Source organism: Aquarana catesbeiana, linkage group LG04 (genome assembly GCF_042186555.1).
Source record: "Aquarana catesbeiana isolate 2022-GZ linkage group LG04, ASM4218655v1, whole genome shotgun sequence".
In the NCBI taxonomy this organism is placed as follows: Eukaryota; Metazoa; Chordata; class Amphibia; order Anura; family Ranidae; genus Aquarana; species Aquarana catesbeiana.
In genome coordinates this window covers 297,492,395-297,508,086 of record NC_133327.1, presented here as the reverse complement: position 1 = coordinate 297,508,086, position 15,692 = coordinate 297,492,395, and the positions used below count along the sequence as shown (strand labels likewise).

At 40.6% G+C, this 15,692-nt stretch overlaps 1 pseudogene; it reads right to left on the bottom strand.

Moving 5' to 3' along the window:
* Positions 1-1,352: 1,352 nt before the first annotated feature.
* On the bottom strand, positions 1,353-1,508 carry LOC141141975 (U2 spliceosomal RNA; annotated as a pseudogene).
* Between the last annotated feature and the right edge of the window lie 14,184 nt (positions 1,509-15,692).

The window sequence follows — 15,692 nt, the reverse complement described above, 5'->3', positions numbered from 1 at the left end:
GCTCAAGCACAGGCTTGTATAATAATGCCTCTAATGTACGCCTTATGTGCATTCCTCATGGGAAAGGAGTTATCTGTAGATGGGGCATTGATCTCACAATAATCCCAGAGATGTTTGAGGGAGCATTTTAGCAGTAGAAGGGGTTTTAATCACATTAGAATTACAGCATCAAAAGGTATGCAGGTTTTCAGGTCTTCTCTTCTCCACAGAGATGGTAATAGCAGCATGATCAGACCAGGAGTCCTGTTGTAGAAGCTATTTATCCACCACAAACATGTCAATGTCTGTATAAGTATTAAGTCTAGGAGAGAAGAAGGTCAAGTCCTCCTCAGTAGAGTGATGACATCGTCAAACATCATATAAGTCCTCTAAGTAAAGGAGGGACTTAAGAGTAGGTGTCGATTTCCTGGGAGGGGATGAAGAGTCAATAGAGGGATCAACCATTGGGTTAAAGTCTCCACAAAGCAAAAGGTGTCCACTTGATGGTATCTAATTTGCCAAAGAGTTTACAGAGAAACCTTAGCTGGTGCGAGTTTGGGGCGCATAAGTTCACTAGAGTATAAGGTTGAGTGTTGATTTCACAGATTTTTTAAAATCTGTGGTGGTGCGAAAAAACAAAAACTGTTACGTGTACAAAAAAATGCATGTGAACACACACAAAAAAGTGCCTTTTTCCACCCATCGAAGGAGTAGGACCATTCCCTGAAGCCCCGGGGTGCAAGGCTCCTGACAGGGACAAGGATAAGAACTTGGTCTGCCTAGCCAGAAGGCCTGGCGGACCCCTCTCCTCGTGGCCATATGAAGCCGGCCACCGAGTACTAGGTTGTGGAAGTCTACCGAAGAGAGACCCCCCAAAGTTCAGGGGAGGAAGGAACCTAATGGCTACACATTATCCCCTTGGACTTCAGGGCAAGCCCGAGGACTCACACCCTCCATCCAATAATAAAACTCAGACACACAAAAGTTAGATGTGACAAACGTGAGGAGAAAAATAATTTAAATAAAGTGGCCATGCAATGTGCACTGGCTAGGCCCTGAGGCCTGGTAGCAAATATTGCCCCGAACTTAGCCAAAAGGCCTAGCCCAAGAGGTGCAGCGCAGAAAAAGTTTTAAGTGCTGTGACCATGTACCTGTTCACACAGTGGGGTCCCAGACTCAAGTGTTACTAAGGGCACCCCTGGGGCGACCACTCCCAGGGGACACAGACCCTACAGACTTTCTGCCCTTCCAGCCCATGGCCAGACAAGGTAGATCCATTCTAATCAGGAGGAACTTGGCCCATTCAGTTTTCCCGGGGGAATTACTCCTGTGCCCCCACTGTCTGTGGTTGGCGGGGCCCCAATTTCTGTTCCAACAGGTACTAGCTTCCAGAGCCCCATCATACCAGCAGGGATACTATATAGCCAGCCATTCCTATCATAAGGCCGAAATGACAGTGTAGCACCCCTACTGGACACTGATAAGAACAGATACTACACTTGATCTTAGCCAAAAAGCCATGATTGGATCCAACACAGAGTCATGTAGGGTAAATGCCAAGGAGCTCTTGATGGCGAATGAAACACTATTTCTCGCGGGCAGCAGAAGCCATAAATAAATCTGAGAAATCCTTGTAGCCACATTTTGGGCTGTTAGCAGCTTGGAAGTGAGTCTCATGGACACAAAGTATATTGGCATGGAGTTTAGAGGCCTTTTTTCACAGGGACGATCTTTTGGCAGGGTGGTTCAGTTCTCTGGTGATTAGAGATACAATCTTAAATCCCATGCTGTGTAAAAAGAAAGGGCGGAGATTATAGCAATCCAATATCCTATAGGGAATTGCATTCATACTGTGCAGAAAAAACAGAACTCAGGAATGTGCCTATAGTAGGTGCTGAGGGCAAACATCAGAAAAGGTAAACAATAACAAGAAGGACAACAGTGCAACTAGTGCATTTGCAGAATCAAAATATAATATATTACCAAAAGTATTGAAATGCCTGCCTTTACACGCACATGAACTTTAGTCCTTAGGGTTCAATAATGGGTTCAATATTGAGTTGGCCCACCCTTTGCAGCTATAACAGCTTCAACTCTCCTGGGAAGTCTATCTACAAGGTTTAGGAGTGTGTCTATGGGAATGTCTGACCATTCTTCCAGAAGCACATTTGTGAGGACAGGCACTGATGTGGACGAGAAGACCTGGCTCGCAGTCTCCGCTCTAATTCATCCCAACGGTGTTCAAAATTGAGGTCTGGACTCTGTGCAGGCCAGCCAAGTTCCACCACCTCAAACTCGTTCATCCATGTCTTTATGGACCTTGCTTTGTGCACTGGTTCAAACCATTTGGTGGAGGGGGGGATTAAGGTGTGGGGTTTTTTTTTCAGGGGTTGGACTTCGCCCCTTGGTTCCAGTGAAGGGAACTCTTAAGTCGTCAGCATACCAAGACAATTGCATGCTCCCAACTTTGTGGGAACTGTTTGGGGATGGTCCCTTCCTGTTCCAACATGACTGCACACCAGTGCACAAAGCAAGGTCCATAAAGACATGGATGAGCGAGTTTGGGGTGGAGGAATTTGACTGGCCTGCACAGTCCTTACCTCAACCCGATAGAATACCTTTGGGATGAATTAAAGCTGTGACTATGAGCCAGGCTTTCTCATCCATATCAGTGCCTGACCTCACAAATGCGCTTCTAGAAGATTGGTCAAACATTCCCATTGACACACTCCTAAACTTTGTGGACAGCAAAGGGTGGGCCAACTCAATACTAAACCCTACGGACTAAGACTGGAATGCCTTTAAAGTTCATGTGCGTGTAATGGCAGGTGTCTCAATACTTTTGATAATATAGTGTAGGTATTAGAGGAACAGTTGTATAACAAAAAAAAGATCCTGGGAGAGACCAAGTGCAGTGCAACTTGCTGTAGAGGTGCTCAGGGGATCAGGAGGTAGTAAACACTCTACTGACTGGAGGTGGTCGAGGAGAAAAAGAAACTAGAAAGATGAATATGGGTAACAAAAAAGGAAAAAAAAATAGGTTCTAAGAAGAACTGTGTGCAGTACAGACTGCTAAAGGCATGGGGGAAAAGTAGGCTAGAGTGTGTTTTCTCCTAGCTGGGGACTATAGGATCATTAAAGTACTCGGATAGGGCATGTCATGACCCACTTTGAGAGTGAGATGTGTGTGAACACCGCTCTAGGTCAGTCTCCCATCCCCACCCCCACTAACACACAGACCAGGTGCTGGCCCTGTCCATCAAGAATTCCAATGAGCAAAAAGAATTGTTTGGCCACACGCCCAGTAAAATCACCTTTATTTCAGCAGGTCCATAAAAACATATCCAAAAACACAAATAGAGGGGAACAGCATCACCAGCTAATGCATTTCACGCTACCCTTAGTGCTTAGTCATAGCTCTGACAGAGAGCTATGAGTGAGTGAGTTTTGGATGAATTTTTGTGGGAGACTACTTGTTATTCGGAAGAGATCACGTAGATCACGAAGGGAAGCTTGGAGTCAGGAGGCGCCTGCAGGTCTTCCGGGACAATGTCCCATTTGTGAAGAAGTTGGAGACCTTCCTCTAGGGAGGTGAAGGTGGTGGACTTGTCATTATGTGTGATGACCAGGCTGCAGGGGTATCACCACTGGTGCAGGATTTTGTGGTTTGAGAGCTTTCTGCACCTTTGTAGGGTGTATTGCAACAGGTCAGGAAGTAGCAGTAGCCTAGAGAACTGATTTGGGAGCTGGACTGTGCGGTGGAATGCAGTAAGAATTTTTTCTTTTGTTTGGTAGAAGTGAATCATCAACAGCACATCGCAGGTGGGATACAGCTTGCGGTATGTATGTGTGGTTAGGAATGTGATGGAACCTATTAATGGTAAGGTAAGGTGTTAAAAAGGGTATCATGCATTTGAATAGGTCTTGCACGTAGTGAGGAAGTGGTGTGGTTTAAACAAACTCAGGGATTCTGACGTATCTTTATGTTATTGTGGCATGATCTGCCCCTGAGGTCAGCTACTTTTGCTTTTAGCCAGATCATCACTGTGTGCTGCATGAGCATCCATCAAGGTGTCAAAGGAGGTAGCATATTCACATATTTTGTCCTCAATGTGCCCCGCTCTATCTCCCATATCCTGTAGGTTCCCTTTAAATTTATGAAGGGAAGATTGCATGTCTGCCTGCAGGGAGGCTCAAAGAGTAAAGAGCATGTCCTTTAAAGATGAACCCCAGGTGAAGCTTTTAGATGTGTATTCGTGGCCACCACTGCCGTTTTGGTGTTTCGCTCTGTTGTAGCGGCAGGAAGAACTCATCCAGTTTCTGAGGCAGCAGTTTCTCTGCGGCATGCTGTGACTGTGTAGGAGTGACAGGGAGTCAGCAGGACTGCGGAGAAGCAAGTGGTGGGTCAGGTGGAAGTAGATATCCCCAGCTGTGGAGTGGGGGCTCTCTTAATTAGCAGCGTGGTCACCGCCCCCCCCCCCCCCCCCGATTTTCACTATTATATTTTAATTTTCGCTTATATTATGTTGTTATTTTAATATGTTTTAATTTAAAGAGACAGCACACCTATATTATTTTAATTTTAGTTGTATTTGTTTTTTGTATCCTAACACTTGTTAGTGTGCAGCATCCCTTATCAAATTTTTTCACTGATTTATTTTACACCAAGTGCAAGGTGTTTTGTTTGTGTTTTTAAAGAAAAATATTGTGTTTGCAGCTCAAAATTCCCACCGAAAACCCGTATCCTTCATAGGACTTTGTTGTGGATTTTAATGGGCAAAGCCAATAATAAAGAAAAAAAAGTCTGGTGTGCCCACCAAAATTCAAATCACACAGTGCTGAAAAGTTTCATACTTGGATGTCACCCAATGTCACACACCGCCATGTGCAGTCACATACCCTGCACAACCCACTTTTTACCCTTTACAGTCAAACACTGCCCTTCTTTTTAACTCACGGCAATGCTTTGTCACACATCATCTTGTGTTTTCAACACGTCCCAGCTTTGTCTCACAACATACCTTGTAACATTTTTCACCCTGCGCTGTTATCCTTCACAACCTTCAACCTGTGGCAAAGAAGAACCTCAAAGCAGAGTAGGGCACAACACATGAACCATCTGTGGAAACTGCAGGTCCATATGTACAGAGGATTAAAGCATCTTCTGTCATCATGTTGATTCCTTTTTAACAGATGACATTAACTGCATCATCAATGTCAAGGAATTTAAGGTGTGATGCCTCAACTATGCCATGTCAGAGGCCACACAGAGGGAATATGAGGTTGATTGAAATCGGTGGGTTTAATATTTAAATAGTATACAGTAACTACATTAAAATTTACAATAAGCAGAGATGGGCGGAGCCTAGCGGAGCAGACATGCATTGTTAGAGCTCCGCACCGCTGAGGAGAGAAGAGAAGGACAAAGCGGAGCCTGCAGGCTCAAAAGGTATCCATTTGAACCTTTTTGCCCCAGGGAACAAACTGTGAAAGTTTGGGCAGGAAATATGGTACTGGGAGGAAATCGTGGCAGAAATAAAAATCACCTCACAAAGAGCTCACAGGCACTCACTGCAACTAAAGCAGCTCCAGTCACCTCACAAGATACAGCATCAGGGCGCTCTCACAGACAGAAAATGTCACAGCAAGACTCTCCATTTGAGTCAGATACAGAACAAATCCTCTCACAAACTTCTCCACAAGCCTCCTCAGCATCCCCAGTAATATTATTACAATTTGAAAAGATGCTTCATAAGGCTTTAAAACAAACCTCAGACCAAATAACAAAAAGCCTAACCAAAGAAATAAGAGAGCTGGGAAACCGCACCGCAGCCTTAGAAATAAAAATGGATGAAATTGAAATTACAACCCAAGTAAATATAACAGAATTGGAACAATTAAAAGAAGAGAATTTAATACTTCAAACTAAGCTCGAAGATTACAAAAATAGAGCCAGACGTTCAAACTTGCGCATAAGAGGAATACCTGAAACTGTGACAGACCTGCAATCTACTATTACTGCTCTATTACAAGAACTAAAGCCAGATATCCCCATTGAACGTTTAGAACTGGACAGAGTACACAGAGCCCTCACAGCCAAAAAGAAAGATGGACCCCCACGTGATATAAACACAAAATTTCATTATTACAGAATGAAAGAACAAATACTAATTGCTGCAAGAGAAAAAAAGGAACTTAATTTTCAAGGACACAATTATCAAATTTTTGCTGACCTATCCCAACTTACTATTACTAAAAGACGATCCATGAAACCCCAACTAATGGGACTGCAACGCCACAACATTATGTATCAATGGGGCTTCCCCTTTTCAGTCAGATTTAACTACCAAGGTACAATTTACAGAAGCAGATCAGCAGATGAACTACAACAAACCTTTTTAAAATTAAATCTGACAGAACCCACAAGCAGCAACTCTCCCACATGCAGAAGAATAGCATCGTCGTCACCTTCAGGCAGCACTCAGAAAATCTCAGAACAAAATGGGAATCATCATTCTCACAAAAGAGGCCGTTATGCCACATCATCCATGGACCAAGAAGATTCAATGGACTGACATCCTAATTCCTGATATCTCTTCATTTATTATACTAAGAGATGGTTCTCTATAAAAAACCTGTATTTATAACTGAATGTAACTGCATTCTGATAGTCACACACTGTGTGGGATCATGTTACATTCCAGTTATATTTCTTATTACTTCCGATTCATATAGCCTTAGAATATATAAGTGAAATAAGGAAATTCTTGTTCAGTTATATATTATCAGGTAATAACAATAGATTTATTACTTTTTAGGACAAATATGTTCAATAATCCAGAGGTAATGGAAGCTTTTTCTTTCTTTTCTTAAAACAAATATATTATTACCTAACTAGTTCCTAGAATTATGTTTTTGTTTATTCTAATCTGAAGCAATACAACCTCAATTTTATGAGTTAACATATCTAAACAGTTACATATGAATAAAATATGTAGTTGTTTACTCTAAAAGGGTTAAAATCCCAAAATAATTCAAACTATCTTCATCAATACCAAAGTTATTAACAGTACCTTTCTAACTGAATTATTTAGCCTAGGGCAAGACTAACCATATACAACCACCCTGGAATAAATAATTTCAACAAAAACTATATTCTGCACTCCAATTAATGAAACATCATTTTGATGTCTTTTGACATAGCACTTCTCTCCTGTAAGCGGAAGATCCGTGTACCCCCATTAGCCCTCCTCATTCTCCCAACCATATTATGTGGGAGTGTGACGAAGGCACTTATTCCCCTGAGAGAGATATTTATTCTCTTTCACGGGTAAATTGTGATTACTTGCAAAAAATAATTTATACAATGTATCATCTAATCTCATATGTTTTTTGTTTACTCTTTACTCCAGAATTCACTGGTTTCTTTTCTATCTATTCATCTCTTCAGTCCACACAGGTTGATCTGCGCAGTCAGCTCTGCATAACAAAAAATAAGTCAAAACTATTTGATCTGTTGCCATGGCACCACTGAATATACTTTCCCTGAATGTTCAGGGAATAAATGTCCCTCAAAAAAGGACCAAAGCCTTCCGTACTTTCCATAACAAGAAGGCTCACATAGTATGCCTCCAAGAAACACACTTCACCAAAGATTCTACTCCAAAATATATTTCTCCTTTTTATCAACAAATTTACACGGCTTCTGCCTGTACCAAGCAAAGGGGAACTCTAATTGCATTTCACCGATCCACACCATTCACCTTATCATCAGAAATTAAAGACCCAGAAGGTAGATACCTGATACTCATGGGTTATATAATGGATACAGCAATCACGGTGATTTCCTACTACGCTCCTAACAAACAACCTACACCATTCCTCTCACATATATTACAAGTGATTAATACACACAAAATAGGAACAGTGATAATGTGTGGGGATTCGAACCAGGTCCTCCTCCCACTTCTAAATAAATCACCTTTTACACCATCCAAAATAACCTCTAGATTACCTTTTTCTCAACTTCTTTCCAAATACAATCTGGTAGATTCGTGGAGAGAAAGTAACCCAATGAAAAAGAAATTCACTTATTTCTCGCACCCTCATCTAACCTTCACCAGAATAGATCATATTTTTCTAACAATAGGAATGATACCAGAAATTATTGCATCAGATATAATTCCGATTCCGTGGTCTGACCATAATGCAGTATACACTACTATAGCCTCAGCCATACCAAAAGCGCATGACCCAACGTGGTACTTACCGGACATAATGCTCAAACACTCACTACATCAGATGGCCATTGAACAAGCTTTAAAGGAATACATATCAATTAATAATACAACAGACATCTCCCCAATAACACTGTGGGAAGCTCATAAGCCTGTCTTGCGTGGTACAATACAAAGACAAATGGCTCTATTTAAACGGGAACGCAAAAATCTAGCAAAAAAACTAGAATTCAATTTTAATGCAGCCTACATATCATTTCAAGATAATCCATCTCAGAGTACAAAATCTCATCTGGAAAAATCTAGATTGGAATACGATCTATTTCTCACTGAGTCAGTTGATAAATCCCTCAAACGCTCCAAACACAATTTCTACATGAATACAAACAAACCAGGTACATATTTGGCTCGGGCATTAAATTCAACTAACAAATCTTTCAAACCAATACGTTTGAAATTATCAAAAAATGTTTACACTTGTAATCCAGTTAAAATAGTCCATAAATTTCACTCACATCTCACAACTTTATACAAGACAAACAATGAATTTAATCCTACAGAGGCTGAATCCTTCTTCTCAAAAATAACCTTACCTGAGTTATCTCAGAATCAAAAAAGCAGTTTGGATGAGCCTATAACTATAGATGAAGTTGCTAACGCCATAAAAGACCTAAAACTTAACAAAAGACCAGGCCCAGACGGCTACTCGGCTTTATACTATAAAACATTCTCAGAAATACTCTCTCCCATTCTCACTGAAACTTTTAACAAACTTCTAGATGGACATTCTTTTCGGCAAGAAACACTAATGGCAATTGTTTGTATGATCCCAAAACCCCTTTCTGATGATACTTCCTGTGTGAATTATCGGCCTCTCTGTTAAATCTCGATATTAAATTATTCGCAAAAATAATAGCAAAACGCCTCAATAGCATTATAGGAAAATTAATACATAGAGATCAAGTAGGCTTCATGCCAAATAGACAGGCAGGCGATAATATACGCAGGGCAGTGTTATTGGCACATATTGCTAAAAAACGGAAAATCCCTTTACGTTTTCTATCTCTCGATATTAAGAGGGCATTTGACACAGTATCCTGGCAATATATGCAATATTCATTACAAAAATGGGGTTTTGGACCCCACTTTTTAACATGGATCAAAGCATTATATAATAAACCCAAAGCCTATATAAAATATGCTGGATACAAATCTGAAGCCTTTAATATCGAAAGAGGTACCCGACAGGGTTGCCCATTATCTCCCTTATTATTTGCGCTTATACTCGAACCCATGGCCCAATACATCAGAACAAACCAAACTATAACTGGCATTGAAGTAGGAGGTATTACACACACATTATGTATATTTGCAGACGATATATTACTTTTTCTATCATCACCACAGGTCTCTGGTCCTAACTTAATACCAGCTCTTGATGGATTTGCAGCCCTATCCGGCCTTATGATTAATCCTAAGAAATGCCTAGTGCTTAATATTTCACTCACAAACATGGAATTGATCCCGGCTAGGGCTGCACTCCCATTCACATGGGCAGAAAAATCAATCCTATATCTTGGAATTCATTTAACAGCATCTCATTCTGACTTATTCTCAACCAATTATCCTCCTGTATTAAGACAGATCACAAATCTAATAAAACAATGGTCGCAACTTCCTTTATCCTGGATAGGGAAGATTAATGCAATCAAAATGACTATTCTACCCAAATTGCTTTATCTATTCAGAGTCCTCCCTATTCCAATTCCTTCCTATTTTTTGAGAATAGTACAAAAAAGAGCAACTTCGTTTATATGGGGCTCTTCTAAACCACGTATACCTATACACACACTACATCTTCCCAAAAATAAAGGAGGCCTGGGATACCCTAATTTTACTAACTACTACAGAGCAGCACATTTGGCCAGTCTGTCCAAATACCATGCAAAACAGGAAATCCCATTATGGGTATTTATAGAGGCTTCAGAAAATGACCCTCTATTAATATCAAATTTATTATGGCTTGATCCTAAAGACCGCTTTAAAATTCATAATCCCATAACTAAACACTTCTTATCTCTCTGGGATAAACTAAAAACCAAATATCAGTTACAATCTCCACACAATCCTCTCCTTTCTTTTATCAGAAATCCGGCCTTTTATCTGGCATGGATCTACCCAAATTCTTTTAAAGCTTGGACAACATCAGGCATTCAGACACTAAATGACTTCATAGCATCTAAATCATTCCTTTCATTCCCATCGCTTAGAGAAAAATATGATCTACCAAACTCTGAGATATTTAGATATCTCCAAATCAAAAATTTCTATACACCATTCCTAAAGGGGGATACACCATTATCCCAATTATCCATTTTTGAATCAATCTGTACAAAAGATCCATTTGCTAAAGGTACAATTTCATCACTTTATAATCAATTATATGGAGTAGCAAATCTTAATAGACCCTCTTACGTTCAGAGGTGGGAGGAGGACCTGGGACGAACTTTAGAAGACACGGACTGGTCTAACATATGGCTCACATCTAAGTCATCTTCACCCAACATCTTAGCACTGGAGACAAATTATAAAGTCCTAACTCGCTGGTACCTTATACCCGCTAGAGTGGCAAAATATTCACCTAATACCTCAGCTCTTTGTTTTCAAGGATGCCCAGAAATAGGCACATATTTACACATATGGTGGACGTGCCCAGTAATCCAAACCTTCTGGAAGGAAGTCTTCGTGATTGCATCTAAAATATTTAAAAAAATAATACAACCAGATCCATATTTAACTTTACTTAATCTAAAACCGGAATGGTTAACACTCTCTCAATTCAAACTTATGATCCAACTAATAACGGCTGCAAAACAAACAGTGGCCAAGGCATGGAAATCTTCTGCATTGGTACTAGCAGAAACAATTCACAGAATGAATAATACAATGTCCCATGCTAAGATGGGATAAATTCCAAAATTTGAAAAACTTTGGCATCCTTGGATAAAACAACAGTTCCTGTCAAACTTCAATGACTCTGACCTGTTGCCATGGTAACAGATTAAATGACTTACAGAGACACCTATTCTAAGGCTTCAAAGAGAACTAAAAAGAATAATAAACTGACGAGCGGGACAACCTTGTGGACCATACCTCTACCTTTCAACCCTTTTTCTTCTTTCTCTTTCCTTTTCTCCACCTTACGATTAAAGCTCATTATCAGAATTTATTTGACCTATATACACTCTACTTGTAAACAATATGTATAGTAGGTATAAATCATTTAAATACCTACAAAAGTAACTAAGGAAATGATATATATATTTAATTTAGGTTTACGTGAACCCAATGTTTAATATTTGAAATTTCATGATATTTACCTATATAAACCCTACTGTAAAACAATGAGCTTACTTTATAGATCCTTGTAAACTTACTTTATGTATCTTTATAACATTGTATACTCAATAAACTTCTTTTGACAAGGAAAAATTTACAATAAGTATAATTGTTATGAAAAAAAGTAATCTGTGCAACGAGACAATATCTTCTGTGTGAGAAAAGGTTTCTAGGAAAGGATCGCTATCATTTCCTTAACCACTTGAAGATGAGCATGTTAAACCTTCTCCCTAGCAAGGCGATTTTTCAGTTTAAAGTGCTGTGTCACTTTAAGAACTACACAGGCATGCAACACAGTACCCAAATTAATTTCATATCATTACATTGAGACAGAGCTTTCTTTGGTGGCACTTAATCGCATCCTGTTTTTTTTAATTATTATATTAAGGGAATTAAACAGTTTCCCTTAGTTTCCGCTATAAAACATAACAAATAAATAATCTTTCTTCATAAATTTAGGCCAAAATGTACTCCGCTACATTTCTTTAGTAAAAATAACAGGAATTATTGTGTATTATTTAGCTGGTGTGAACGTTATATAGAGTCTACGAACTATGTTAAGGTTACATGTAATTGTTATTTCTCACTCACAGCATGAACATACTTACAATTACACCCCAAAACACATTCTTCAACTCCTGCCGATACCACATCTGTGAAACTTTTTTTTACTGGCGAGTTGAATAGGGGGGCCCAGAATTACCTTCAGGCTTTCAAGGAGCATACATTTTATATCTGATTTTCTGACTACCTATCACATTTCTTGAGGCCCTGACGTGCCAGGACAGGAGAAACTCCAATAAATTACCCATTTTGCGAGATATACCTTCCAACATATTTAATCAAAGGCATGGTAAGTCTTTTAAAGATGACATTTTTTTCCCACAAGTTCTTGGAAAATTAAGAGATTACGCACCTAATTTCCTGACTAATTAACACATTTTTGGAGGCCGTGGATTACCAGGATAGTAGAAACATCTGCAAAATTACCACATTTTGGAGTGTACATACCCTAAGGTATCTTTAGGAAGCATGGCGAGTCTTTTGAAGATTTCATTTTTTGCCACAAGTTTTTGGAAAATGTGGAAAGAAAATGAATTTTTTTTTTTTTTTTTACACAGTTATCAATTTTAATAATATTTTTCTAAAACACAGTATGGGCATGCTTAGAATTGCACTACCAAACACATTCTGCTACTCCTCCCAAGTATGGGGATACCACATGTGTGAGACTTTTTCAGTGTTGGTATTGATTATTTGCTAAACATTGGGGTTGATTTACCAAAACTGGAGAGTGCAACATTTGGTGCAGCTGTGCATGGTAGCCAATCAGCTTCTATCTTCAGCTTGTTCAATTTAGAGTTGGTAAAAAAAAAACTGGAAACTGGTTTCTATGCAGAGCTGCCCACGATTTTGCACTCTCCAGTTTTAGTAAATCAACCCCATTGCATCTTGTGTATCACAAAAATCAACCAAACTGTATTAAAAACAATGCTCGCCTCTGCATGAGTGGTCAGGGAATTTAGCTTAGTGTAGCATTACCCGAAGCACTCCCTGTCCCTATAAGCAAAGCAGGCCTAGCCTATTGGTATATGGCTGCCCCTGGGAATGCCATGTTCACTGACCAGGAAGTACAGAAGGCTTATCAAAAGGGTGAACAAAAGAGTTCTTGTGGTTCCAGGAGTGCAGTTCTCCATAGGGGATGACTAAAACTCGTGTTTCTTAGAAACATGAACAGTACAGTAGGATGCGCTACAGTTCAGGCAGCAGTCAATAAACAGGCAAAGGATCTGTCTAGGTGGCACACAGAAATGTGGTCAATAAACAGACCAGGGTCAGCACAGGTGACATGCAGAGGCAACACTGAACTGGTGTGGTGGTGATCAAGAACACTGTTGCTGGTTGTGCTGTTTTTGGCTACACTGTACTGATGTGGCAGCAATCAGAGACACTATTGATGGCTGCACTGGCTCTAGTGACACTGGTGTGGCTAGTAATCAGAAACACTGTTGATGGTTTAAACTGGTCTGGTGACACTGAGACTGCTGTGGCAGCGTTCAGGCACACTCGTGTGGCTAGCGATCAGGAATATTGTTGCTAGATGCACCGGTCTGGTGACTATTACTGGTGTGGCAGTGATCAGGAACACTGTTGATGGCTTATACTGGTCTGGTGACACTGAGATTGTTGCGGCGGCAATCAGGAACACAGTTGCTGGATATACTGGTTTAGTGCGGTGGCGATCAAAAACACTATTTCTGGCTACACTGTACTGGTGTGGAAATGATCACTGACACTGTGACTGGCTGCACTGGTCTGGTGACACTAGAACTGGTATGGCTACTGGTCAGGGACACTGGCTGCACTGTCATACAGTGTCATCAGAGCAGCCAGCCAGTTTCCCTGATCACTGGCCACACCAGTCCCAGTGTCACCATAGTGCCACTGTACTGCAATAGTTTTTTCACATGAAAAATCACTGTAGGAAACATTCTGTTTCTTCTCACAAGCAATCACTGTGAGACGAAACACAGCAAAGGCTGCAGTATGCAGTCTTTGTGATCGGTCACATTGGACACAGTGCAAGCCGCAGAGAGCAGGAGGACATTTTAAAATGCCCCCTCCCCCCACTCTTGGAAAGCAGTGATCAAGAACACAGTTTCTGGCTACACTAGTTTGGTATGGCCACAATTAGGAACACGGTTTCTGGCTACACTATACTGGTGTGGAGAGTTTACTGACCCTGTAAGGCCCTGTTCACATGGGGCACACTATATTGTATGGCTGTGCTAGGCAGTCCCATCAATGTCATTTGGGATGCAGGGGCTGCATGGAAACAGATGCTGCTTCCAATTTGACATCCACACACGTGCAGGTGAATCAATGGGACTGCCTGCATGGCTCTCGCACGGGTATACAATGTAGTATGCCACATGTGAACAAGGCCTCGTAGTGTCAGTGATCACCACCCCAGCATAGTGTAGCAGTGTAACAGTGTTCCTGATTGTGACCATACCAGACCATTGAAGCCAGAAAGTGTTCTTGATCCCCCAGAAAGCACATGCATCCCAATGTGAGTAAACGCTGCCCTCACATGGGTTTATGATCTAGTACGCTCTGTGTGAGAGGTCTGACTGGCTGCACTGGTCTGGTGACACTGGGACTGGTGTGGCTAGTGGTCAGGAACACTGGCTGGCTGCACTTATAGCATTCTTAGAGTAGCCAGCCAGTTTCCCTGTTCATTGGCCACACCAGTGATCAATTTTTTTTTTTTCAACCCACTGAATGTTTTCAACAGTGCCACTGACTGTAGGCAACTCAGTTCCTCTCACAGCTAATCGCTGCGTGAGGAAATGCAGCCTTTGTTTACAAGTGTGATTGCGTGATTATTCACAATGGTACGGGCGTGCGACGGGCTGTATCATCAGTGCGGTCAGAGCGCCTGTTATTCTGGGTAAGCTGACAGCTTATGTTCATGACTCAATACTGTTGTTAATATGTAAGTGTATTACTGTTTCTAATAAAGGTGCTTTTGTAATACTACACTATGTGGACTTACTTGTCATTTGCTTTCTGAGAAATCATGAGGCACAGGCGAGCTGGTCTCATTAATGGTTCTTGAATCCATATACCTGTGGCCAGGTTTTTGCTAAGGAAGTTTGCCTTTCTAGAAATAGATTGGCAATAAAAGCTGGTGTGTTGTCCAACAGGTGGCGTAGGAAAGCACTGCTGCGGTCATGATTTTCAATTTTTGAGAGCACTGTGTTTGGGGATTTTTTTTTTTTATGTAATACGTCAGTATCTAATCATATCAACACTTTGTTTAAATCTTTATATTATTAAGGGCTGCGTTGAGGATTGTTATTGATTCTCTATTTACATTTACTTTCAGCATAGGATTTAACCAGGCGGGATTGAATGTTGAAGTGTCTCTAAACCCACATCATAAAAAAAAGAAAAAGCTGTATTACATGCTGTTCATAGTCACTATAGATTTGTTTTCTGTATTCTGCAAAAAACCTGGTTGATCCTGCTGTTCTCTGTCTCCACCTTCTGCTCAAGTCCCGAATTCAGCTA